At 44.2% G+C, this 25,614-nt stretch overlaps 1 protein-coding gene across 4 annotated transcripts in view; it reads right to left on the reverse strand.

Annotated features, from left to right (window-relative positions):
- SV2C (synaptic vesicle glycoprotein 2C) overlaps positions 1–24,251 on the reverse strand; it is a 206,287-nt gene extending 182,036 nt beyond the window's left edge. The window contains exons 1-2 of one of the 4 annotated variants that reach the window (XM_070233384.1): positions 23,963–24,063; positions 23,222–23,418 (exon numbers count right to left, since the gene is read on the reverse strand). The gene's annotated coding sequence lies outside the window, so the exon portion shown is untranslated. Of the gene's footprint in view, positions 1–23,138; positions 23,419–23,778 lie in introns of those variants that run through there. The other 3 variants (XM_023618157.2, XM_070233385.1, XM_070233387.1) reach the window with 3 other exon arrangements.
- Positions 24,252–25,614: the final 1,363 nt, after the last annotated feature.

Below are 25,614 nucleotides of genomic sequence, written 5' to 3' on the forward strand. Positions count from 1 at the left end.
ATCACAAACAGAATATCCCAAGATAGGTTTGGAGCCAAGAGACAACATCTTAGTGGTTAGCACAAGGAGGCAATGGTCAACTGTGTCAAAAGTTGATCATAGGTAAAGAAAGGTGAGAGCTGATAATTGCCCACTGGATTTAGCTTAAACTGTTCCATGATCAAATAAGTTCAGGAAGTGCTGTTCTAGGACTTTTCACTGGACTGGCCAAGCATTTCAGCACTTTGGCCAGTTCCTTGCCAAAAGGATTCAGCAGATTCTGGCTGAGGTTAGGACAGATCGTAGCCATCACATCCACGTAGTCATCTACACAATGCTACCCACGGCCACCACACATCCTGCCACTCCCCTCTGCTGAATTGCATTGTGATGTTTGCAAATGAGTTAAAGGTTCCTTGGAAATGAACATATTCCTAGGGCCGTCCACAGACTACTCAGAGAGCCTTTCTAGTAAAATCCTGCAACAAGCCCAGGATGAAACGAACTTTCAGTTCTCTTCCATTTCACTCCAGCTCTGAGATTTCAGCAAGAAGCCCAGAATGACTGAAAGCAGGTGCTGACGTGCTCTAGTTTATTTCTTCAGGATGCAGCAGAAGCAAGCAAAAGTATAGAAAGAAATTGTTTTGGTAAATCTGGAGCAAACTCCATGCACATTTTAGAGACTAGGATCATCCTTAACACTTCATTTTTTTCTTGAAAACACTTTCTGCTCTTATTTAAATTAAAATTTATAAAACATGCTGATGTCCTGAATATTTACAAAATGCATCATACAAAATAAAAACAAACAGGAGACGATATAAAAACAGTGCCAAGCTACGAATGAAGAAGCTTGGATTTCAAGACTACGTCTGCTACTACCTAGTTCTATAGCTTGAGGCAAGCGTTTTCACAGCTTTGATCTGTTTTCTTCATCTATTAATTAGAAGGCTGGCATAAAAGATCTCAAAAAAGCTGTCAGCTTTTTCCACTTGTGTCACCTACCTCCTAAAGCTGGCACGTCTGGTTATTATGTGATTACCATACATTTTGATAGTGGAGATTAGTTGAGGAATTTACTTCAATATCTAAATTACTACTTTTTTTGCATTTTTCACAGAAAAGCGACAGTAGTCAACAAATCTATAAGCTAATAGGAAACTAGAACAGTGAAAGTCAAATTTGAGAGGAAATGCCCCAGTTGTCTATCACTCTTACTTGTTATTTATTCGACATTAATGACTTTCTCTTCTTTCTTAGAAATTAATCTGTTAATGTGTCTAAAATAAATAGCAAAACAGAACCAGAAGCACCTAGTGCATATCTGCTTGTGTCCAAAACTGACAACAGCAGGTAACAATGTGGAGAAGGCACGGACTAAACCCATGTAGGACAGCCATTAAATCTAATTTAGCTCTGTGAGCAAACACAGAGTCCTGACTTCTTTGTGTTGAGTTTCTTTGTGTGCAGCAATTTCATTTTTTGCAATTTCTGATTCATCTCTCAGGGTCCAAAACTGTCCAGAAGAGCATCCTATACACTGTACTAAAGGCAGAAGGTGGGGAGAAATTCATCCAACTAGAATGCCACTAGAACATATATCTGGTCACACAAAACTGATAGAGAAACAGTAACCATGGGTATTACTTAAATATTTTAATTTGGAATAGTATGTTGCTTGCTGTGTATGTTTTTAAAGTAACCATTTCTATTTAGTAATAGTTATCAACCTTCAATATAAAGTTACAACAGAATAAAGTTCATTTAATATCTGAAGCAGAAAAATATTTTCTTTAAAATTACTTTAAGAGAAACTGCTGGCAATAATCCATTAATTTTCTTTTTTGTGCAGAATGTAACTATTTCCTTCAAGCTTTCTTTTTTCTTTTCTTTTGTGAGGAAGATTGTTGCTGAGCTAACATCTGTTGCCCATCTTCCTCTTTTGCCGGAGGAAGATTGTCTCTGAGCTAACATCCGTGCCAATCTTCCTCTATTTCATGTGGGACACCACCACAGCGTGGCTTGACGAGTGGTGCTAGGTTCGTGCCCAGGATCCAAACCTGTGAACCCCAGGCCCCCAAAGCAGAGTGCATGAACTTAACCACTGTGCCACTGGGCTGGCCTCCTTCAAGCTTTCTTACACTAAAGAGAGGCAATGAATGGTCCTAGCTGCTGTGGCTGCATAGACCTCATCAAGAACTAGAGAGAGTAATTTTTTCCCACTATTTTTATTTAATTTTCACACTATTTTATTTAATTACTATGAACCAACAGGTCTCCATTTTAGTGTCTCCTCACTTGAGTGTCTAGCAATCAGATGAGCAATTAGGTGCTTTGTGTTACCAACAATCAAAGTTCCCTAACTGGCCAGTGACTTTCAAAGGTCTCCCCTGTCTTGCTCCTCAAAGGCTTGTCTGTGGACCAGCAGCACTAGGATTATCTGGGAGCTTGTTAGAAATGCAGACTCTCAGGTCCCACCCCAGACCCACTGAATCAGAATCTGCACTTTAACAAGATCCTCCCGTGACGTGTGTGCACAGTAAGACTTGAGAAGCATTGCCCTAAAGGATCAACATTCACATTCATTTCCACCTTGATAAAGCTCCTTGAGTAGGAAAAAAAGGAGCAGAATTATAGGTATCGACTAGGAATTGTAGCTGAGTATGCCCATAGCAGTGTGCCACGCAATTCATGAACACAAATGGATGAAGAACTGTTTATATAGCCACTTTTAACATAATCATCTCAAAAGCGGCTATGGATAACTATTGGCTATCTGAATAGCATATCTGTGCCATGTGGTTAGGGTCATCACATATCCCAGATGCCTGGGACAGTCCTAGTTTACACCTGACTAGATTAATTAGTTTACACTAATTACTAGTAGTACCCCACTACTGTTTAAACTAGAAAACAACCTCATTTGGACAATAAATTATATGGTTGCCCTAATTATAATCTGCTGCAAAACTCATCCATAGCAACTTCCCAAAAAGAAGATTTAATTATAAGAATACATGGTATTTGGGCTTCACGAGTCACCAAATTCTGCTCCTGTTTAACACTAATGAGCTGGAGAGAGACGTTCCACTGCTAACGACAAGGCAACCATTTCCCATTTCCCAGAACAAAAAAAGGGGTGGTGTAATCTTCTCATTTTAACTTTTGTTTATCAATTTTTTTCTTATACCACCAGTATTTGATATGGCTTATCATCACTAGAACCTGGTATAGAGTCTGACTTAGGACAAACCGACATGTCTAATTGTCTTAAGCTTAATATATCAACATGTTTACAGTGTTGCAGAGAGCATCATGGCTTCCAACTATCAGAGCTGTTTGGAGAATCACAGCTGTGGTCTCCCATGAGTGAAAACACCATGCAGTAAACTCCCCATCCAGGTATGCTAAATGGACAATAAGCACACTGTGTATACTAAAAACCTAGATAAAGAACAAGAAAACTGGACACCATCATGCAGTGTCACGGGTGAGCCTGTGGAAGCAAACAAATGTCAAGGAGAAAGATGGAGGCAATCTATCCTCTTCCAGGTAGACAGTTAAAGAATAAGAAATGGCCATTCACCAGCTGCAAGGCCAAGTGTAATGAGTTTGAAAGAGGAGTTTGCTGGGGATTAGCTCTGGGGAAGTCAATTCTGCCCGACTGATGAGAGGAGGACAGTGCCTGGTGGAGTCAGGGTCAATTAGCAGGAACTAGAGTCCATCTGGAGAGCAATGGGGGGAGCTGGGAGAAAAGCCAGTCACTGAAGACAAGGATCGGAGGCACCAAGGGCAGGGAAACCAAGCCAGAAACAAATCCAGATCATGTGGAAAAGCAACTTGGAGAGGCAACATGTTAAACTGTTTTAGAATCTTTTCTTAAGGTAAAATTTACATACAACAAAATTAACCCTTATGGTATATAATTTTGTGAGTTTTGATAAACACACAACACACCAAAAGCAAGACACAGAACAGTTCTACCACCCCCAAAATTCCCCAAGCCCCTCTGGAGTCAACTCCTCCACAGACTATATCCTTTGGCATCCATTTTTTTGCCATTTCCAGAATGTCATATCAATATAATCATACAGTATGTAGGTTCTGTATCTCGCTGTTTTCACTTAGCCTAAGGCATTTGAGATTCATCCTTGCTGCATTCATCAGTAGTTCATTTCTTTTTTATTAATGAGTAGTATTCCATTGTATAAATGAACCACAATTTGTTTCTTCATTCACCAGTTGAAAGATGTTTGGGTTGTTTCCAACTTTTGGACATAGGAATAAAGCCTATATAAACTTTCACATACAGGCTTTTGTGTGGACATAAGTTTCACCTGAGTAAATATCTAGCATGAGGATCAATGGATCATATGATGAATAGATGTTAAACTTTATAAGAAACTGCCAAACTGTTTTCCAAAGTACCATTTTGCACTTCCACCAGCAATGTTCCAAGTGTTTCCTATCTTTGTCAGCACTTAATACTGTCAGTTTGTTTGTTTTATTTTAGTCATTCTAGTAAGTGTAAATTTCAAACCATACCTGTTTTAATCTCCCATGAATGAAAACACCACACAATAAATTCTCATCTGTATGCGTAAAATGGGCAAACAAGCACACGTGTAAAAATTTGCATTTTCCTAATGAGAAATGATGTTGAACATCTTTTCTTGTGCTCATTTGTCATCCACATGTCTTCTTCGGCGAAGTGCTATTCAAATACCTTGCCCATTTTTTTTTACTGGGTTGTTTTCTAATTTATGAGTTTTGAGAGTTACTTATATATTATGCATACAAGTCCCTTATTGGATAAAGATTTCGCAAATATTTCCTCTCAGTCTATGGCTTGTCTTTTCACTAACTTAATAGCATCTGAACAGAAGTTCTTAATTTTGCTAAAGTCAAATTTATCAAGTTTTTCTTTTATGGTCCATGTTTTTTATTTCATATCTAAAAAATCTTTTCCTAACTTCAAATCACAAGTATTTTCTTATATTTTCTTCCAGAAGATTTATAGTTTTATGTTTTACAATTACTTTTATAATCCATTTGGAATTAGTTTTTGCATACAGTGTAAGGTACGGATTCAGAGTTTTTTGTTTGGGGGATTTTTTTTTCTTTTTTTTTGCACTTGGATATCCCAAGATTTGAGTACACTTGTTAAAAAGACTATTCTTTCTCCATTGAATTGTCTTTGCATCTTTTTCAAAAATCAATTGGTCATATATGTAAAGGTCTCTTTCTAGAATCTTTATTCATTTCCATTCTTCTATATGTCTGTCCTTTTGCCAATGTGACACTGTCTTGATTCCTGTAGCTTTAGAGACAATCTTGAAGTCAAGTAACGTGAACCTTCCAACTTTGTTCTTTTTCAAAGTTGTTCTGCCTACTCTAGTTCCATTGTCCCTCCACGTACATTTTAGGTTCAGCTTGTTGATTTACATATACATTAAAAAATCCAGCTGGGATTTTGATAGGGATGCTGTGAATCTATAGATTAGTTTGAGAGAAATTTACATCTTTACTATATTGAACGCTCCAATCCATGGATACAATATAATTCTCCATTTATTTAGATCTTTGATTTATTTCATCAGTGCTTTGTAGTTTTCACCATAAAGACATTGCACATATTTTGCTAGATTATAACTAAGTATTTCTTTTTGTGTGCTATTATAAATGGTACTGTTTTCTTAAATTTGATTTTCCACCTATTTATTGCTAATACATAAGAATATGACTGACTTTTGTATATTAGTTTTAGTAGCTTCTTGTGTGGATATTTTGGGATTTTCCATGTAGATAACTATATATCTGTTAATAAAGACTGTTCCATTTCTTCCTTTCCAATGTGCATGCCTTCTATTCCTTTTTCTTACTTTATTGCATTAGCTACGGCTTTTAATACAATTTTGACAAGGAGCGGTTAAAGCAGACATCCTTGCCTAGTTCCCAGTATTAGGTGAAAAGCATTCAGCCTTTCATCGTTAAGTATAATCTCAGCTGTAAGTTTTTGCAGATGCCTTTTGTAAGGAAGTTTCTATTTTCCTGAGTCTACAGAGTTTTTTTAAAATCATAAATAGATGTTAAATTTTTTCAAATACTTCTTTTGCATCTATTAGACTGCTGATATGATAAATTAAATTGATTTTCAAATGTTGAAACAGCTTTGCATTTGCAGGGTAAACTTGGTCAAGATGTATCATCCTTTTTATAAATTTCTGAATTCAATTTGAAAATATTTTGCTAAAGATATTTTTGTCTATGTTCAGGAAGGATATTGGTCTGAAGCTTTCTTTTCTTGCAATGTCTCTGTCTAGTTTAGTAGTAGGGTAATGTTGGCCTCACAAAATGAGTTGGGAAGTGTATCTATCTTTGCTATATTCTAGAAGAGCTTATGCAGAATTGGCATTATTTCTTCCTGAAATGTTTAGTAGAATTCATCAGAAATTAAAATTTAATTGTATCAACCTCACAGAATTGTGAGGGCTAAATGAGATAGTGTATGAACCTAGCCTCGGTGCCATAACAAACAGCACCCAGGCAATAATATTTGCTATTATTATTAGTCTGCTAATCCAACTTAATACAGTTAGTTATTAGCACCTTGCTAGAAGAGCATACACCTGCCCAGTGAAGAAGCTCACAGGCCACAGACTGACATGCAAACCCACCTAGTTTGGCCAGAAGTGATAATGCCAAAAATCCCAGAGATTAGTCAAGATTCAAAGGAAAAGAACTTTAGGTTCCTTTGCTACAATCATTATACATCCCTTTAAGATACGTTGTGAAAGGGCATTTATATTCAAAAAGAACTTCAGCATTATGCTATCTAAAATATTTTGTTTTACAACTGTTCTTTAAATTTCTATATGCTCAAGAAATACCTGTTACTATTCACTAGAGTCATAAAATTAGGAATAAGCTGAGATGCAGGTGAATAATATAACAAAATTCCTCTCTACTTTGTCCACTTTCCATTTCACTGACTACAAAAAGGCATGAGGACTAAATAAAGAATGGTAAATAATGAACCAAAGATGCTGTGATTTTAGAAATCCACTAAACAACATCCTGAATATTTTAGTGGTTTCAATTATACATCATTACATACTCCGCAGTTTTTTCACACGTTCTTATGTGTTTTGCAGACGGACATTATAACAGAAGTGAAGCACACCAGGTACCGTAACAAAAGCACTTGAGTAAATGTCCAACAGAATATTCATGAATTAAACTAATGAAAAACAAAATCCAGCTCTTCCAAATGCTAACATTTCACTGGAAATGAACAGAGAGGATTAAAGCCTTGGCAGTCATGGGCTAGTGATGGTCACAGAAGAACACCAGTGGAAGAGACTGCTCAAGTCAGGGTCTTGTGTCCTGTTTGATGAATAATGAATGTGTATTGAACACCTCTCAGCAAGGCCACACGTGAACCAACTAAGCCAGATGACCCTCTAGAATGCTCTCACCGAGCTCCACAGAACACATAGATGCCCTTGGTGTGTGGAGAGGACCTGAGTTTTTAAGCCCCACAAACATAAATCCACTATGTATTTATAGCCCTGTAACCTTGAGCAAGTAACATTTGCTCTCTGGGCATCAGCCTGCTCATTTCTAAAATGCATTTACCCTACTGATTCATCCCACAAATATTCTATGACTGCACCAGGCCCTGTGTCACCTGCTGGATCCACAAGAGTGGACCTTCAAGAACACAGACCAAGAAATGAGCATTCACAAAACAGAGCAAGGAGTGTTGTCACTGGCTAAGGAGAAGGTATGCCAGCTGCATGATGGAAGGGTGTCTAAACTGGACCTGGGAAGATCAGGTTAAGACTTCCCTAAGGAAACGACCTTTAGTTGAGACCTGAAGGATGAGAGGGAGTTAGCTAGGTGAGCCGTGGGCTGGAGGGGGAGATGGAGAGAGAGCCCTCAGGCAGGCAAAAAGGCTCAGAGGAGGCAGAGGGAAAGCCTGGTGCCATCAAGGACTGAGGAAGTTCACTGTGACCCTGGGAAGGAACTGCTAATTGATTTTAAGGCAACAGGAAGCCATTGGGGATTTCTAACATGAAAATGGACGTGGTCTTTTGTGTTTTACAAAGGTCACTCAAGTAGAATAATGGACTGAAGAGTGAGAAGTGAAGGCCCAAGGGCCTGCTGGGAAGCTATTGCATTATTCCCGTGAGAGACAACGGCGCCTGGACGGAGTGTGATGAAAACTAAACAGCAAGGGCCAGAAGCATGGCTGGCGCGTGTGGGAACCCAGCAAACATTAGTTGCCTTCCTTCTTTTTTCCTTTGTAACCTGTCCCATTGTTTTAAAAGGAACTGTCCAAATGGCCCAGTAGCCACTCAAGTAAAATCCCCCTCCAATGATTACATTTACAAAGAAATAGTCTTCAGAACAAGTCCTTCCACACGGCCACAGGGAAGAAATACGTTGTTTTATGTCTAGGCCGCCTAGGGGTGAGATTTCTAACAAATGTTGACGTAAACGCAATTTCACAGCAACGAAATTGTTAGCATGTCTTAGATAATTAATGTAAGTTTTACCACTAATATTGGCAGCCTCCCTAGTCCCTCAAGTATTTTACTATCTCCGCAGAGTTTCAGCACTATCTCAAAATCCTTTTGATAGTTCCGTTTTTCTTAGTCTGTTGTTTGACTCCTCACCCTCTAGAAGGGAAGCTCCCTGAGAACAGGGACTTTGTCCTGCTGTCTGTTCTCCCTGCAGCAGCTGGAGCAGTGCCTCGCACCCGACGGAGGCGCAACAAATGCGTATGGGCTAATCCTCTACAGAGTGGATGAAGAGTGGGGGTCATCCAGGAAGTAGCTGATACCTCTGACATCAGCTACATGAAGAAACTGACCTGGCACCTCTCCCTCAAGGCTCTCCCCTCCTAAGCCGCTGTACACTTGATTTCAGTCATCTTTCTAAACATGCAGTTCCGATAAAGACAACTCCCGGCCATCAAATTGAGCCCAAATGCTGCATCTGACCTTCAAGAATCCCCATCCGCCTTGCAGCTCGCTCTCTCACCACCGCCCACCTTCCCGTCCTCACATAGCCTCTCTTCCAGATCAAGAGGATCACTCACCACTCCCCAGCCGCCCCTAGTACGCCCCACTTCTGCCTCCAACACCCTGCATCTCCCTGGCTGCCTGCTAACATCCCATCTGCCCTTCAAAGTCCATCTCAAATGGGATGGCTTTGGAAGTTTTTCTTTATTCTTTAAGTCAGTGGTTCTCAAGTGGGGGCAATTCTGCACACTCTCTACTCCTACCCCGGGGACATGCAGCAATGTTTGGAGAAATTTGGGGTTGGGACAACCAAGGGGGAAAATACTACTGGCATCTAGTGAGTAGAGGCCCTGGATGCTGTTAACCACCCTACAGCGCACAGCACAGCCCCTACAACAGAGAAGTATCTGGCCAAACGTGAGGAGTGCTGAGATTGAGAAGCCCTGCCGTAAGCAAGCGTCCTGCTGCCACCTTGAAGCCACCAAGGATTGCTGGACTCTCTTGCTGAGCTCCCACTCCTCGTTTACAGTGTGCAGAGCTCCCCTCCCAGTCTGTATGCTTGAGATCACAGGCTGGATCCACCCATCTCATTTTTCCTAACGAGCACAGCATATCCTCTGCACAAGGGACATGATCAACTTGTTGACTGAAATTGAATTGAAATTTCTATTTCTTTAAAAAAAAATTTTAATTCTCTACTCTAGTCTACTTTCTTCTGTTTCCTGTTAAGAAGAAAAGAAAAGGGGACCAGCCCAGTGGCGCAGCGGTTAAGTTCACATGTTCTGTTTCAGTGGCCCGGGATTTGCCAGTTCGGATCCCGGGTGCGGATATGGCACCACTTATCAAGCCATGCTGTGGCAGGCGTCCCACATATAAAGTAGAGGAAGATGAGCACGGATGTTAGCTCAGGGCCAGTCTTCCTCAGAAAAAAGAGGAGGATTGGCAGCAGATGTTAGCTCAGGGCTAATCTTCTTCAAAAAAAAAAAAGAAAAGAAAAGGTAAGCACCATCTTTTGTGCATTTAACCTTTAAATACTTAGAGACTGTTATTAAATAACTTATCTGTCTTCTTATCTCCAGATAAATTCAAGTACCTTTTATGATCTCACAGGAAAGAGTGCCCTTTAAGAGGAAAAACTGGTGCGAAACTGAATTAAGTGTAGTTTTGATCATAGTTTTCATTACATACTATGAAACTGCATTTATGTCATTTAGCATATCTGTAGCTTTTGAGCTAATCAACAAACAAATAAATAGCCAACCTTGACTTCCAATTGAGTTAAAAGGGGGCTTTACATGAATCAGGACTAAATAATAAATGCTGTGATTTATCTAAAGCTTGTCCTTTTATTATTATCCTAATATTTAACAAAGCTAATAAACATTTGCTGGTTTTATAGTTAACTGACATTATAAATATTTGCTGAGCATTTTACAAATAAAATATTATGGCCAATTTGCTGATCAGGGCTGTCAATTTTGACTTTTGGCACATTTAAAAAATTCAGCTAAGAACCAGAATTCACATCTGATCACCAACTCCCAATTTTATCTTTTCTGAGACATGAGAAATCTATTAGCCTAAGAAATATACACAGACACGTGCTAGTTCTTAGAATTAAGTCTGGAATTTTGAATGGAAATTTGGCTTGGGTGAAAAGAAGGAAAATCTGATATGATCAGAAAAGGTTATCATAAATCCCTCTCGCATTCCTAGAAGGTAAGCTGAACTCTCTTGAATATAAACCCAAATGGCCTTCAGGCTGAGGACAAGCACAGTGGCCGGCCTGAGAAGCTGTTACACGGAGAAGCTGGACGTCCTGATTCCCAACGCTGTCAGTCAAAGAGAGTTTTGTGTTGTCATATGTCAGCCAGATGGAAAATCAGCAGTTAGTTATCCTGTGAGGGAAGGAGGAAACCCCTTCAGGCAGAAAAGCACAATGCGATCAGAAGACCCCAAGAAGGCATTTAACATCCTCATGGTTTCTGGAGTGAAGATGTCACGACCCATCACTACCAGCAAGAGGAAATGCAGACATCACACACACACACTCCCCCAACAGACACACACATACCACCAAAAGAAAGCACTAATACGGCCAGCGGGAAGTGCAGAAGTAACTTCAAAAGCATCACTGGGAGCCCCAGGAGCTCAGGGACACACATTAGTGCATTTCAATCTTAGGCAAAGATAGTTCATGATCTGATTTTTTAAACTAGGCAGTACCTAATTTCAAAATCATCTAGTAAGAGAAAAAAAAACTTCTAAGCCAGCAATCGGATATAGTACGAACTGTTATTTTCCATCTATTTAGGAGCTTTATTAAACGGAATATGATGTTACAGCGAACGTTTGATGTGGTAATCAACACAACAACTGTGTCATATGGTAAGAATCAGGGAGTGCCTTATGCCAAAAAGTTGGGAGGAAATGAACTAGTTATCCATCGCTAAATATCCCTTTAATCTAGGCTCAGGCCCATCAGTGAGGGATTTAGGTGGAGCTCAAATGTGTCCAAACCAGCCGCGGCCAGTAGGTTTGGTTGGCGCCAGCCCTTAAGGAGAATCATGTCATTCTCCTGGTACAAAGTAAAGCTGCAGGTACAAGATGGCCTGGGTGCCTCAGGCTCACATTCAGTTATGTTAATCACCGGCTCTCCTCCTCGGGCTTGCTGGGAAGTAGAAACCTTTATAGGTTTGGATTTTTTTTTTTCATTCACTGCCTTTAAATATAATCAAACCCTCTTGCACACACACATTTGTATCCCAAAAGGCAGGCGCAATCATTACACATTCAGATTCACAGGAATGAATGTTTGGGAAAACAATTAGCTGTAATGTATTTATCAATAAACAAGGCGAGCTCTGCCCCAGCGACGACGTCCCCTGCAAACCACAGATAAAGGGTAGGATGCCCTTATCGAGACTCCACTTTAGATGAAATGGCACACAGAGTGGCATATATTACTCAGTCCTGGGTCACTCTCTCAATGTCTTCTGATTTATTCCTTCTAAACTACCCTTACGTCAGTTTCAGTTGACAGGAAAATATTCACCTCCTTGAACTATGGACCAGGATAATCACCAGGCTTTCACTCCCTCTTTTGTCGGTCTCTTCTGGAAGCAATTCAGAGAGCTCCCACTCTCGCACACAGAAGACACTGGCAGGGGAATCACACAGGAATCGCTGTCTGTCAGTGACCTCAGAGAATAACAGGATTTTAAAAACAGGGTTAGAGAGAAACCACCAGATTCCTCCTGGGCACCTCCCACTGTTGTTGGAGCAGCCATCTTGGAACACATCTGTTTGTTTCTTCTCTCCTCTTCGCTTCCCTGTTCTCACCCATCACTAAGCAGATTAGAGCAGCACAGTAACAGCTCAGCGCCCTCACAGCCCTAGTCCCCAGACTGATCTCGTTTAGGGCGAGCCTCTGAAGTAGAACCACGGGAAAGGCTCGTGTGTTCTCCACAGACATCCCTGTGAGCTGGTCCACATCATACCCCACCCCACTCCACAACCACTGCCAGAGAGAGAGGAATGTGGCTGTCCTTACAGAAAGAGCATGGTCCCTTCCAACACAATGCTAAGACGGAAGAGCTCCCTGTGTTACAACATGCCGCTTCCCACCCCAAATGTAAATCAGCTTCCTATGCCAGGTGCTGAAGGCTAGAGAATTTAGAGCAGTCCAGTACACCTATTAATAACGCATATTTTGCAAAGCATTATTAAATACTTTTCATAGATAAAATATCCCACCCGCACACAGAAATTTAAAATATCTATATAATACCCTAACAACAATAAGGAGAAATAGAAGAAATAATAACAAATTATGTTCTTTAAATATGTAAATGTGCCAGTGTAACAAGTCTAGAATACACGGTGAAGACATGAGACGCTTGCTTCTGAACGCAGACCCACCAGGAACGCAACCACCGCCAGTGTACACAAACACAGGTGAGCTTATTAGCAACATAAATATCACAACAAGTGGCTGTTACCACCGTGATGTGAGTTTTGGAAACGATGAACAACTCTTGGTAAGAGTTTAAACAAAATACAATCTTCCTTTGATTTCTAAGAAGTTTCACTACGGGAAAATACACCATATACAAAAAATACTTGTTTACATATAAAACAGAAAAAGTTCTAGGCTTAAATTATTAGAAACAAAATTTTCCCCTAGGTGGATATGTGACAGGACACTGGAAAGCTGTGCACTTTGTGAGGCAAGGCTTGTTATGTGGAGCTGTCCTGTGCATTAGCTGTCTTTGGGCAACGGAATGTGGGCTGAAGTGACAGTACACCAGCTCTGAGCCTGGCTTAAGAGGCATCACATTTTCCCACTCAGCCACCTTGTCCTTCTGCCATCTCCATGCCAAAAATATGAACTGAGGAGTCAATTATTGCAAATAGGATTAAAAACCTAAACCTTACCTGCAACTTGGAGAAAACTTGGTAAATCTCAACCTACATCAGCCAGCCCCCAGCCAACCCATAGAGGCACGGACGAAAATAAATGGCTGTTGCTTTAACTTACTAACTTTTGGAGCGGCTGGTTAGGCAGACACGATGTAGCAACAAATGTCTGACAAATGCTTGCCCACCCAGCACAGGGGAGGCAAGCACAGCTGAAGGAGGAACAGAAAAGTCAATGAGAAATTCACGATGGTGGACACAGAATAGATGGATATTAGGAAAAAGAAGGAATGGGTGGGATCCAAGGGAAGCGGGACATAAACACACAATGCTGAGTCACCAGCTGTTCCAGAACTCACGACAAAGCAGAGCAATGTGTACCTCAGGAGCTCACTCCCCTACAATCACCTGGACGGACAGAGATATGCGAAGTCTGCCATAGCCTGCCAGATTTGTGTAAAGGCAGGCAGAGATGTGATAAGGACCGAATAAGGCCCAAGGTTGTCACAAAATAAAACCTTTGTCATCAAAATTCAAATCATGGTTCATTTACCCTTTCGAATTATAAACACATATAGCATCAAATAACCAGTAGACTCATAGCAAGCCCATGAGTATTTCATTCTTATCAATATTTTTGCCTTCAAAGGAATTGGTATCTTCTACAAACCTGGCTTCTATCATTTAGATATTCTTAAAATTAATTAAATATCTGTCATTCTATCTAGTTACTAATGTTCTGATATTTTTAGGGTTGTTATTCAATGATAACTAAAAGAAATAATGAGTCTTTTAAAACATGCATACAACCTGAGGCAATGATTTCATGTTCAAATGAGATAGGAATATATTTTAAATAATTCATATATATTTTTAAAGATCTTCTGATAACACTACATGACGCTGTAAAGTTCTAGAATCTATACAAAAAATTGACTGAGCTTCTAAATAGCCAAAGCAATGAAGAAAATACAATTAGATACAAGAATCACAGAGTTCACAAAATAAACACAAAGCAGTGATTATAAGCAACCATGCAATAAATTTGGCAAACTGGATAAAATTGACAAACTTCTTTTTTTAAAATGTAGCTTTATCAAAACTGACACGAGAAGAAATAGAAACTCTGGAGCCTTTATCTGTTAAAAAGAAATGATTTTGTAATTAATCAGAGGCTTAAAAGCATTAGATGAAATTCTATACACACCCATCGGAAATCTTAGCAAGTTAGAAACTGAAGGAGACATCCAATTTGGTCAAAGTGGAGGTCAAATGACAGAATTGCTCATGAGGGACTCAGGGTCAAGAGCAGAGCTGTCCTGCAGCCAGAGGAGGGCCAAACAAATTGTGGACCGTTTTCTCTGCCTCTGGCATCTGTGGACTGGGAGTTTGGGCCTCTAGAGACAGCATCCTGGGCATAGTCGTGACATCCTCACATCCATCAGCAGTGGTAAGACTCTGCCAAGCAGTTTCCCAGACTGAGGCATGAACAATGGGCATCTGAGCGGGACAGGGAGGGCTTTGTGAGGCAGAGGACTGGAGGCAGGATGGTGGAAGCGGGTTATGACTGAAAGGGACATGCAAGGGGCTTCTGGGCACTGGGAATAATCTCCTTCATGATCCGGGTGTTGGTTCAAGAGATGTGTTCAGTTTGCGAAAATCAATTCAGCTATACTCTTTTAACATGTGCACTTTTATCTTTGTATGTTATCCTTCAATTAAAAAGGTTTAAAAATCACTTAAAATATTTACAGCCCCTGTGTGTCCAGCACTGAGAGTTACAAGGGTCTCAATGACCAGGCCTCTTCCCTTGAAGTTCAAGGGGCTCAGAAAACTAGCAGGAAAACCCGTATAGAGAGGTCAGGATGACAATGTGGAAGAAGCGCCCCTACAGTGGCGGCTGCAAGGGGACTGAGAGAAACAGAGACAGGGCCTGAATCCTGCTGTGGAGGGTCATGAAATTGCAAGCTGAGGCTTGAAGGGCAGGCAGGAGCCTTTCCCGTAGACAAATGAGCACATGATGGGAGTTGTGAGGAGGATAAATGATGGGAGCGAGGACACTCAGGCGCATGAGAAGAGAAGATGAAAAATTGTCGATCTCCAATTCCATCAAATACATAGTCCTAGTAAAATGAAAAATGTCCCTAAAGTATTCCAAGCATGGGCTTTTGACAGCTATTTGACACGTAAGATTTATTGAGAATGGGGGTAGGGGAAGGGAGAGGTTCTCAGTTTTAAAAACCTACGTCAGTCCTCAAGGGCCATGGTGTTGAATGTTTACAGGTGGGTTCCTTTTTACATTCAAAATGAAAATAGCTTCATTGAGCACCAAAATAATTTATGTTCTCACAACTTTGATTACCTTACCTATATTATGGACTGGAAAGTATCCACGGGAAAAACTGACACTGCTTTTTAGCCACTAAAACATTAATATTTAGATATATTTGAGAAATGGCATCAGAGGGGCATCTCGAAATTAATTTTTACCACCTTTACAGATGCCTTAATTACAAAAGTAGTATGCGCTTATTGTTGAAAACTCAAACAATTCAGAAATATATAAAGTAGAAAGTGTAAGGTCCTCTCCATCTAATTCCCAAAAGACAATCGTTTGGTCTTTATCCTTCCAGACTTCTTAATGTATCCAAATTTTTTTTAAATGTTCAGGTCAATAAATCCCTACATTTATTGTAGGGGTTTTTACATTTAAAATAATAACATATCTTCAAAATATTTCCATGTTAGTACATATAGGTCTACCTTATTCAATGGCTATGCAGTATTTCATTATTTATTTGAACCATAATTGATCTGATCATTCTCTTGTGGCCATTCAAGTTTTTCCAATTTTTCACTACTGCAAAGAATGATGCCGTGAACATCCTGTACAAAATTCTGATGATTTCTCTAAATATTCTGATACCTCCGAGCATGTCTGGAAGGGAGGGACTGAGAAGTCTCAACGGAAAGCGCTCAGCCCAAGCAAAAGGAAACTTGAGGACTATAGTCCTCCGACAATGGGCTGGTGCTGGGGGACAAGTGATTGTGAACACAGGACACCGTGTCACCTGAAGCGTCCTCTCACCAGCCCCCAAGCATTCACACAATTTCTAAAGTCTCCAGGGACATTCAGAGCACATGCAGCCTCCGCAGCTTCTACAGTGCTAGAGCCAGGGCGTTCCGGGCAGCGGAGGCAGGTGCGGCAACATGGTAGCGATGTTGCTCCAGGGAACTGGGAGCAAGGACCGCAGGAGTGAGCCCTGAGAAAGAAACTGTGAGGAGTCACTATTTCCTCAAAGAAATAGTAATGAATCTTTGAAGAAAGCTGGGAATCCACAATTGGGGTAGGACTAGAACAAGAGATTGTGGATACTACTATGGGTCTGTATTTCTACCTCCACTTTGATGTGACCAATAAGAAACCCAGGCTGCAGACTGAATTGAACACTTAAAAAAATAATAATCTGGGCTGGCCCTGTGGCCAAGTGGTTGAGTTTGCATGCTCTGCTTCGGCGGCCCGGGGTTTCACTGGTTTGGATCCTGGGCGCAGACATTGCACCGCTAGGTTAGGCCACGCTGAGGCGGTATCCCACATGCCACAACCAGAGGCATCTCACAACTAGAACATACAACTATGTACTCAGGGGCTTTAGGGAGAAGAAGAAAAAAAAAGAAGAAGATTGGCAACAGTTGTTAGCTCAGGTGCCAATCTTTATAAATAAATAAAATAATAATCTTTATAATTAAATTACTCTTGTGTTCAATGCAGCTCCTAATGTGTTTAATGCACATTAACTGGAGCATGCTGTCACATGTTGAAAATAATAATAGTATGAGGGCAAGCATGAGAATGGCCCCTGGAATTATAGGAACATCACTTCTTAAATATAAACACACATAAGCACGAACATGGAATAAAGAAAAAATGGCATGCTTGGAACTACTAAAAAGTAATGTTAGAATGAGCATATTTTAGGGGCCAGCCCCGTGGCCAAGGGGTTAAGTTCGCGCACTCCGCTTTGGTGGCCCAGGGTTTCGCTGGTTCGGATGCTGGGCGCGGACATGGCACGGCTCATCAGGTCATGCAGAGGTGGCGTCCCACATGCCACAACTAGAAGGATCCACAACTAAAAATACACAACTATGTACTGGGGGACTTTGGGGAGAAAAAGGAAAAATAAAATCTTTTTTTTTAAAAAAAAGAGTATATTTTAAAACAGGCTAGTCAGAGCTTGAAATGACAAACCGGGTCACCTTCTCTACCCACTGCCAAAATGCATGGCGGCTCTCTGCTGCAGAGGCTCCTGTGCCGCATGAGTCAGCTGAACCATTTAAAGCAAAGGACAAACATCTCAGAAACTTCTCTTAGAAAAATTTCAACCCTCCAAGATCGCTATTTATCTTGTGTGAATCTGCAGACTCTAAAACCTGAATATGGGAAGAGACGGCATCTATAACAACTGCCGGTGTTCCTGATATTCCTACAAAGGCAGACCTGGAGTGTCAAGATCCAGTGGTTCAGCAACCGCAGGAGCAATGATGGGAGGGAAGGGCCACGGAGGTGACCGAAGACTAGCAGACCTAGACCTCGTCCTTTCAAAGATGAGGCTCACTCAAAGGTCTGGGCACACTGGGCGGGTGTGATCAGGTGAAGAGAGTCATGGCATACTGGAAAAGACACTGAACTTGGTTCAATCAACTCTAAGCCATGTATCTGGGGAAAATCACAAGTTCCCTGAGTAATGAGAGGCTCAGGGTCCATTACGAAGACTATAATGCTCCCGATGCACGTGCTATATACAGATATGCACAGGTTAAGAGGACCAGCGACACAAGTAGCAGGGCCCAATACAAAAGGAAAACGTGGGGCCCCTTGTTCAAAGAATTTCAAGAGGCAAGGGCAGAGCATAAACCAAACACAGGGTCCTTCTAAATGTGAGGCCCTGTGTGACTGCACAGGTCAAAGGCCCATGAAGCCAGTTCTAGGTGTTGCCATTCCACAAATGGGAACTCCTTAGGCCAGGACCTTTGTAACCGCATAGCTGAATCTCCAGAGTACTTTGCAGTTGGTAAATATTCAGGAAGCACTTGACTGCTTATAGGCTTGCATTATAATAAAAAGGAAGTAGCATGCCATTTTTTCTTTATTCCATTTTCGTGCTTATGTGTGTTTATAGTTAAGAAGTGATGTTCCCATAATTCCAAGGGCCATTCTTATGCTTGCCCTCATACTATACATTCAGAAGGAATCCTTTCATTTTACAAGACAAACATTGAGAGAAGAGAAAGGACGTCTTTTAAAGTACAGTGCCTACAAAGCAACATGCTTGGAGCTTTAGGTGTATTTTCCCTATTTAATCTTTGCACACAATCCTGAAAAACAGATATAAAAAGCATCTTCTCACAGCTGAAGAAATTAAGGCCCCAAGAGGTTAGGAAACTCATCCATGGTGTAACGACTCATTAATTCATCTGGTAATGTTTACGGTGCTCCCACTACGCCCCAGATACTACTTTAGACACTAGGGAGAGAAAGAGACTAACAACAACCTACCCCGAATCGTGTCCTTGGCCTCCTGGAGTTTACAGTTTCGTCAGGAGAAAATCTCATTTTTTAAAAACAGGAAATTGTAAAATTAATGAGCTTTATAAACAGAGTTGCCAGATTTAGCAAATAGAAATACAGGATGCCCAGATAGATTTAAATTTCAAATAAACAACAAATAATGTTTTAATGTAAGTATATCCCACGCAATATTAGAGACATTTATATTTAACAATGTTTTGTTGTTAATCTGAATTTAAATTTAACTGAGCATCCTGCTTTTCTCTGATAACCTTATTTATAAGGAAAAGTACATCGTGACAGGAGAGGGAACGTTAACCTCACAAGAGAGGTCTGGGGGCTTCCACAGGGAGGGAGGGCTGGACTGAAATCTGAAGGTCATAAGGAGTTAACTTGGTGAAGGCAGGTTGGTGCAGGTGATGAGCCTGCCTTAGCAGAAGGAGACTGATGCTTGAAGGCTGCTAAGATGGGAGAGGTTTGGGGGTTATGCAAAATGAGGTGGCAGAAGTGAGCAGGGACCAGAGCATCCAGAGCCATGAAGGCCTTGAAAGTTAAGGTCTCCAGCCTTTATCCCTCTAGACCGATTGGTCATATATGATGCTCCTTCTGCCTATGCCCTTCTTTTTTTGAAACCATCGACATAACTGTCTCCAGAGTCCTTTCCCACCACCTCCTCCCTCACTCCACCTCTGACTCTTACCAAAGAAGTTAGTCATCTTTAAGTCTGTCTTGCCAGCAAGAATGTGATTTCTCCAAGGGCTTCGAGTAGATACTCAATAAACATTAAAGAGAACAACACAGCTTCGAAAGTCCACATGTTCTGGATCCCTGCCTCACTACCTAGTGCCAGTTCAAGGGCTCCTGCAAGTGTGGTCCCCTAACGATGACATCCAACCCATATTCTGGGTTGGCATATTCTGGGCCCACCTTCTGAACCTCTCACTTACAATGTCTAGGACAGGGCTCAGAATCTCCATTTGAACAAGCTCCCCAGGAAAGTATGACACACCCAAGTATCTGAGAACCACTGGTCTATTTGGCTATTTCAGGATTCTAGTTCACAGGATTTTCAAATAGTGGCAAATGACAAGAGAAAGCACTTGGCCTCATTTGTCATAAATCTCGCTGTGCTCTTGAATTGTAAGAGGGCCCAAGCGCTGTGAGAAGACTGAAGCCATCAATATAGTTCTTAGTGTTCGGTCTTACCCATTTGTATCACATACTGCCCAGGGGAAAAGATAGAGCAAGCACGGCGTGCATTCGGTGGTCAACAGAAAACATGTTGTCATATTAATCAATTTGAATATCTGCTTTACATTAAGCTGAGATTATTATTTTTCAAATTTGGTCATTTAAAAATCTCTTCATATATACTATCAATGGCATAATACAAAATCTAATAGACCATTTACAAAAACAGAGTCCACAGCTCCATGTAAAATTTCAACATATTAATCAAAAACACTTCTTATATTCTACTGATAAGCAAAGTTCAAATTTGAAATATAACTCATCATATATTTCTGTATTTCATGGAGGGAAAGAGTAGAACCAGAAAGGACCAAAGCATCCAATCCACCCCTCTCCATTTATTTCACTTTCTTCAATTCTTCCCAATAGGGGAAGCCATCATGATATGCAACTACTACTGACTGTCCCTAATTACAAGGGGGTGTTTGTGATAAAACTAAATGGTGTCTTTATACCCCCTTAAGACATAGTTCCAGCAAGAATTAAAACAGTGACTTCAAACCCCATTGTTGTTTCAGCTGTGTCAAATAAAGAAAGAAGCTCCAAATTCAATCCACTGTAGCTTTTTACACTGGCTACCCAAGGGGCTGCAATTGAAAAAGCAAAGCACAAACAAAAATAAGTTTGCAATGTTGTACCAAAACTGCGCATAGCTAGGGGCTGTCTCTCCCAGGTTTACAGCCAGACTTCATCTAAATGATGAGTTTGTGTCAAATGGGCAATGACACGCATGTTGTCAACCCTGCGTCAGACAGAAACCTCAGCAACACGCAAACAAGAAGCACTGGGGAATCGTGGCTTTTCTCCTGATCCAGCGCAGAGAATAAAAAGGGCATTTTAACTTTCACTGTTCACAGAACTCTATCATGGTGCATCAGTAATGCGAAAAACAACAGAGTGAGCTGGTTAGGAAGGCATTTTGGCGAATTAGATTTTTTTATTCACGAAATATACCATCAACAAGTCCACCTCAGAGTAAGAGCTAACATCCCCAATTACAGGAAATGGATTTTCTGGTACTCGCGGTCATGTGATATACTGCACATTATGATGCCTTTGCGATAATCTCCTTGATGGCAACTGCATCCTGCTCTCCGAGGTACCTTCCACACTTAAGGAGCAGGATGGGGTTAATAATGAGTAGGATTTTAGCTAAAAGCTCCTAGGCTCGTCTGCTGCTCAGACCAAAGAAACTACTTTTACTGTCATTGGGTCCTGAAAAATGAATTTGATTTCTTTACTACATCACTAAAAACACTCAGATGTAATCCAGAGCTTTTTTTTTTTCCTACAGACAGTCAGCAGCTAATGGCATCTGATTTTATATTAGACTGTAAGGAAAAGTCTATTGTCTGCATTTTCTGACGTTGAAGGCCAAATTTCATTAAAGGAACAGTACTGGGGGAAGTCTCCAGAATTTTGTAAAAGATAAAATTGTTTCCTTTTCCCTTAAAAGGACTTTGTTTCATAATATTTTCCATTCATAGAGAATTTGTATGTCCAAAGCTCTCTGAGACCATCTCTTTTGTCCTCTGAACAACTTTGTAACGAGAGTACTCTGAGCTACTTTTCACATTTCTCAAATGTGGAGGATGAACCCACGAGGGTAGGTCACTTGCCCAAGGTGACAAGAACACAATCCTTGGGGCCTGGGGACGAGGATCTCAGTCTCAGGGCTCTGTGGCAACTGCTTTCCTCTTTCCTTCCTCGCCTCCCTTTCCCTTCTTTCATTCCTTTTGCCAGACAGACTGCAGACTTGCGCTCATTCAGTAAAGCCAGGAGGAAACCCTTGGCTATCAGGTTTCCAGAGAGCAGGGTCTTTTTAAAAAACAAATAAAATAAATAGAATGAAACTTGGTTTGGGCTTTTTATTTTCTACCAGGGAATGCATTTGTAGCACTGTTTTAACGCACATTTTTATGTTATAAAAGAGGAATGTGACAGACCGCTTCGTAAGCCGTTCTCAAGCCCCACTTAGAGGCCGGGCCTCCCGGCAGAACTCCTGAAGAATGGTGAAGGAATGGGTTAGCACTACAGGATCTCAGGAACCTCCACATCCGAGCTTTCACGCGAAAACCCGCCTTGAGCACGAGGCCCTTTGAAACTGGCCACTGAAAATGAGGGAATGCCGAAGAGAAGAACGTCAAATTCTCCTCCAGGGCTAGGGCTCGGAATTAAACCGAAACAACTTTCTCGCGCTGTCAGTCAGCTAAGAACGCAGGAAGGAGGTCCCGCGAGAAAGGAGACCATCAGGGCATCCCTGTCTTGGCGCCTTAAAAGACGCCGCATCTCTTGAGGTGCCCCGGGGAGCGCCCGGCGGCTGCGGCGCCTTCCCGGCACTGCGGCGCACTGCGGAGCCGCCCGCAGCCCCAGCCTGCCGGGCTTTCCTCGCCGCCCCACCGCCGCCGCCCGCCCCCGCCACCCCGCCAGGTCGCGGCTGTCTGCTCCGGGTGCGCAGCCGGGCATCCATCATCCCCAGAGCCTTTGACGCACACACGCGCTCTCGCAGGCAGGGACTCGGCTGCCTCCCCTGCACCTCCCACCCCCGCCTCCCCTGCACCTCCCACCCCCACCCGCCCCTCGTGGGTCTGCATTTGCATCACTCGCACACGTAGCGGGTGACGCGAGCGCCCCCCGCTAGGGCCGTCCAGGCGGCACCTCCAGCGCCTGTGACTCAGCCACACCCCCGTCCCCGCGCCGAGCGCCAGAGGTCCTGGTACGCCCACAGAGAAGCTCTGGGCTGTGCATCTGCGGGCGGGTGCCCACTGGCCCATGGCAAGTTCATCACCATATTCCGCAGTCCTCGAGGGCCCAGCCCGGGGCCGTCCCCGCGACACGCTGGAGAAGAGTCTTCCCAGTTCTAGAACCCAGGCGGAGGGGAAAGAGCTCACCCAAAGAAAGGGCCAAAGGGTTGGGTGACGGCCTCCACAGCCCCACCGCCACCTGCAATTACCCCGGTAGTCGGTCTGCTTACGGTGATGGCCCCTCTGCCCCCGGAGCCTCGCGCCCGCCGGTCCGTTTCGCCGCGCCCGGCGCACGGTCCGCGCTCGGCGGCCTTTTGCTGAATGGAGGCGTAGTGGAAGGAGGCGCGGGCACTTGGAGACGGCCTCCGCGCCGCGGGCTCCCCGCTCTCCTCCTTCTCTTGTTCTCACGTAGACACGAGACAGGGCTCTGGGGATTTGTGTGGAAGTGTTTCTAAATTCCTCGTGTTTCTTTCCGGCGCCCGCAGCGCCCACCGCGGCTGCCTCTGCTCTCCCACCACCCGCACGTCTGCAGAGGGATCCCCGCCGAAAAGTTGAGCCTAGGCTGGGGTGGGGGTACCGGTCCGACATCTGGCCGGGGGTCGCGGCTGCTTGTTTTGAATCAGCCTCCCCCTGCCCGTCGAACCACGCAGCAAAGGACCGTGGAGGTCCCGGCAGAAGGCGGGCGCTGCCCCCGACTCCCAGCTTGCTGCCCACCCGCCTCCACCGGGAATGCAAAATAAGTGCGCCCGCACCCCCTGACCTATCCCCGGGCAACCATCTGCCCTACCCGGACTTCTTGGGTCCTGCCCCAGCAAAGGCGCCCCGCTGGGCAGCTCCTGGCACCCGCGGCGGGCGGGGCAAAGTTGCGCTTCTACCAGGCAGCCAGAAGTTCCCCAGGCTGCCGCGGGTCCGGGAGGGAAATTAAGCAGCGACGGGAAATCCCGCCACCGCTGCCGGGGTCCCTCGCTCACCGCTCCGGCCGCCGGGGACCCCCTGCCCGGGGGGTGTCAGCGCCGCAGCCGCCGCTGCCGCGCGGGCGTCGCTCCGGCTCGCTCCCCGGGGCCGCCTCCGTCTGCCGCTCTCTCCTGCAGCGCGCAGAGTGGTGACTCCTCGGAGCGTGTCGGCGGCGAGAGGAGGGGCGGGAAAGTGGCTCGGGGCTTGCCCGCTGCGGTCCTCCGGCCCCTCCTCCGCCGCGCCTCCTCCCGCGGTGCTGCAGTGCCGGGCGGCGGCGCGGCGGGAGCCACGGCGCGCGGGGGAGGCGGGAGCCGCGCACGACTCGGGCGGGGCGGGCAGGCGGGCCGGGGAAGTCCGGGCGCGCAGCGCTGCGGCGGCGGGATGCGGGGGAGGGCCGGCCCCAGGGGGCGTGTGCCTTTGGAGAAGGCAGGGCTCCGAGTTTGTCGCAGGGGGGAGGAAAGGGGCACCAGTCTTCAGTGAGTCACTGAGTGTGACTCTGCGTTGCGCACCTGGGGATCGCGCCCGTGTCTGGTCCAGCGAGACAACAGAAATTCCGAACGCGGGTCCCGCTGGTGCCTGCCTCCTCCTGTCTCTGGGCCTGGGACTGAGCTGTTACCTCTGACCTGGCTTCCAGGGAGCACCAGGCGGGGCTAGGGCGACTTCCACCCGCGCGCTGGCACACCAGTCCAGGGGAAGCTTGGGGCGCAGCAGGAGGAAACTTTGCCGGGTGTCTGGGTCTCCCCAGTGCCAGGAAGGACCAGACAGCCGGACTAACAAGCAGACGTTGGAAGTAGCCCTTCTGAGGGAAACTATCGATTTTTTTTAAAAGGCCACGGGAATTTTGTTTGTATTTTTGGGAACATTTCGCCCCTTGGCGTGCTGGAGACCTCAACCTGAGCTTCCCGGTGGCAAAGCCGCGAGGCTCGGCTGCTCAGGAGAAACCTGGCCCCGCGGGGCCACACCCGAAGCTGGCGCGGCCACCCCGGGGCCACAGAGGAGGGCGACGCCTTCCGCTGGCCTCCCGCTGCCGCCCCTCGCTCTTCTCACCGCGCCTCAGCTCCACCTTCCCCGCGGCCACCTAGACGCCGCGAGGGGCTGGGCTTCCCTAGGTCGCTGGGCCCTCCTGGAACCCACGGAACCCTTCCGGGATGGAGAGCGGCCGCCCAGACAGGTGCCTTCCCCGCCATCACTGCCCGAGTGATAAGTGACCCGAAGCGACACAAAGCGAAGCGCCCATGCGGGCTGCAGTGGCTGGAATTCACACACACACACACACACACACACCGTGTGCTCTATTTGTGTAAATATGCCTGGATGATTGAATGGATGGGTGTGTGGATATAAATATAAATATTACAGGTCCATGTGCCAGAAAGAGGAGGTATCAGACACCTGGGGCAGCTTCCTGCCCGGAGAAGCCGATGGGGACAGGTTCACCCTGAGCGATGCTGTAACCGGAGCCCTCCGGCTTGGTTTGTGCCACTGTGCGTGGTACTGTGGAGAGAAGAACAGAGAGCCAGTCCCCGGCCTGTAAGGCCCCCTTCTCTCCACTAAGTTACGATTCCCGTGTCCCAGTGAGCCTGCGCTTGCTCCGTTGGTCTCTGAAAGCCCAGCGGAGTCTTGCTGGGTGAAAGGCTTTGCAGCTTGCAGCCACATGTGGCGCTGTAAG

This window comes from Equus caballus, chromosome 14 (genome assembly GCF_041296265.1).
Source record: "Equus caballus isolate H_3958 breed thoroughbred chromosome 14, TB-T2T, whole genome shotgun sequence".
Taxonomy (NCBI): domain Eukaryota; kingdom Metazoa; phylum Chordata; class Mammalia; order Perissodactyla; family Equidae; genus Equus; species Equus caballus.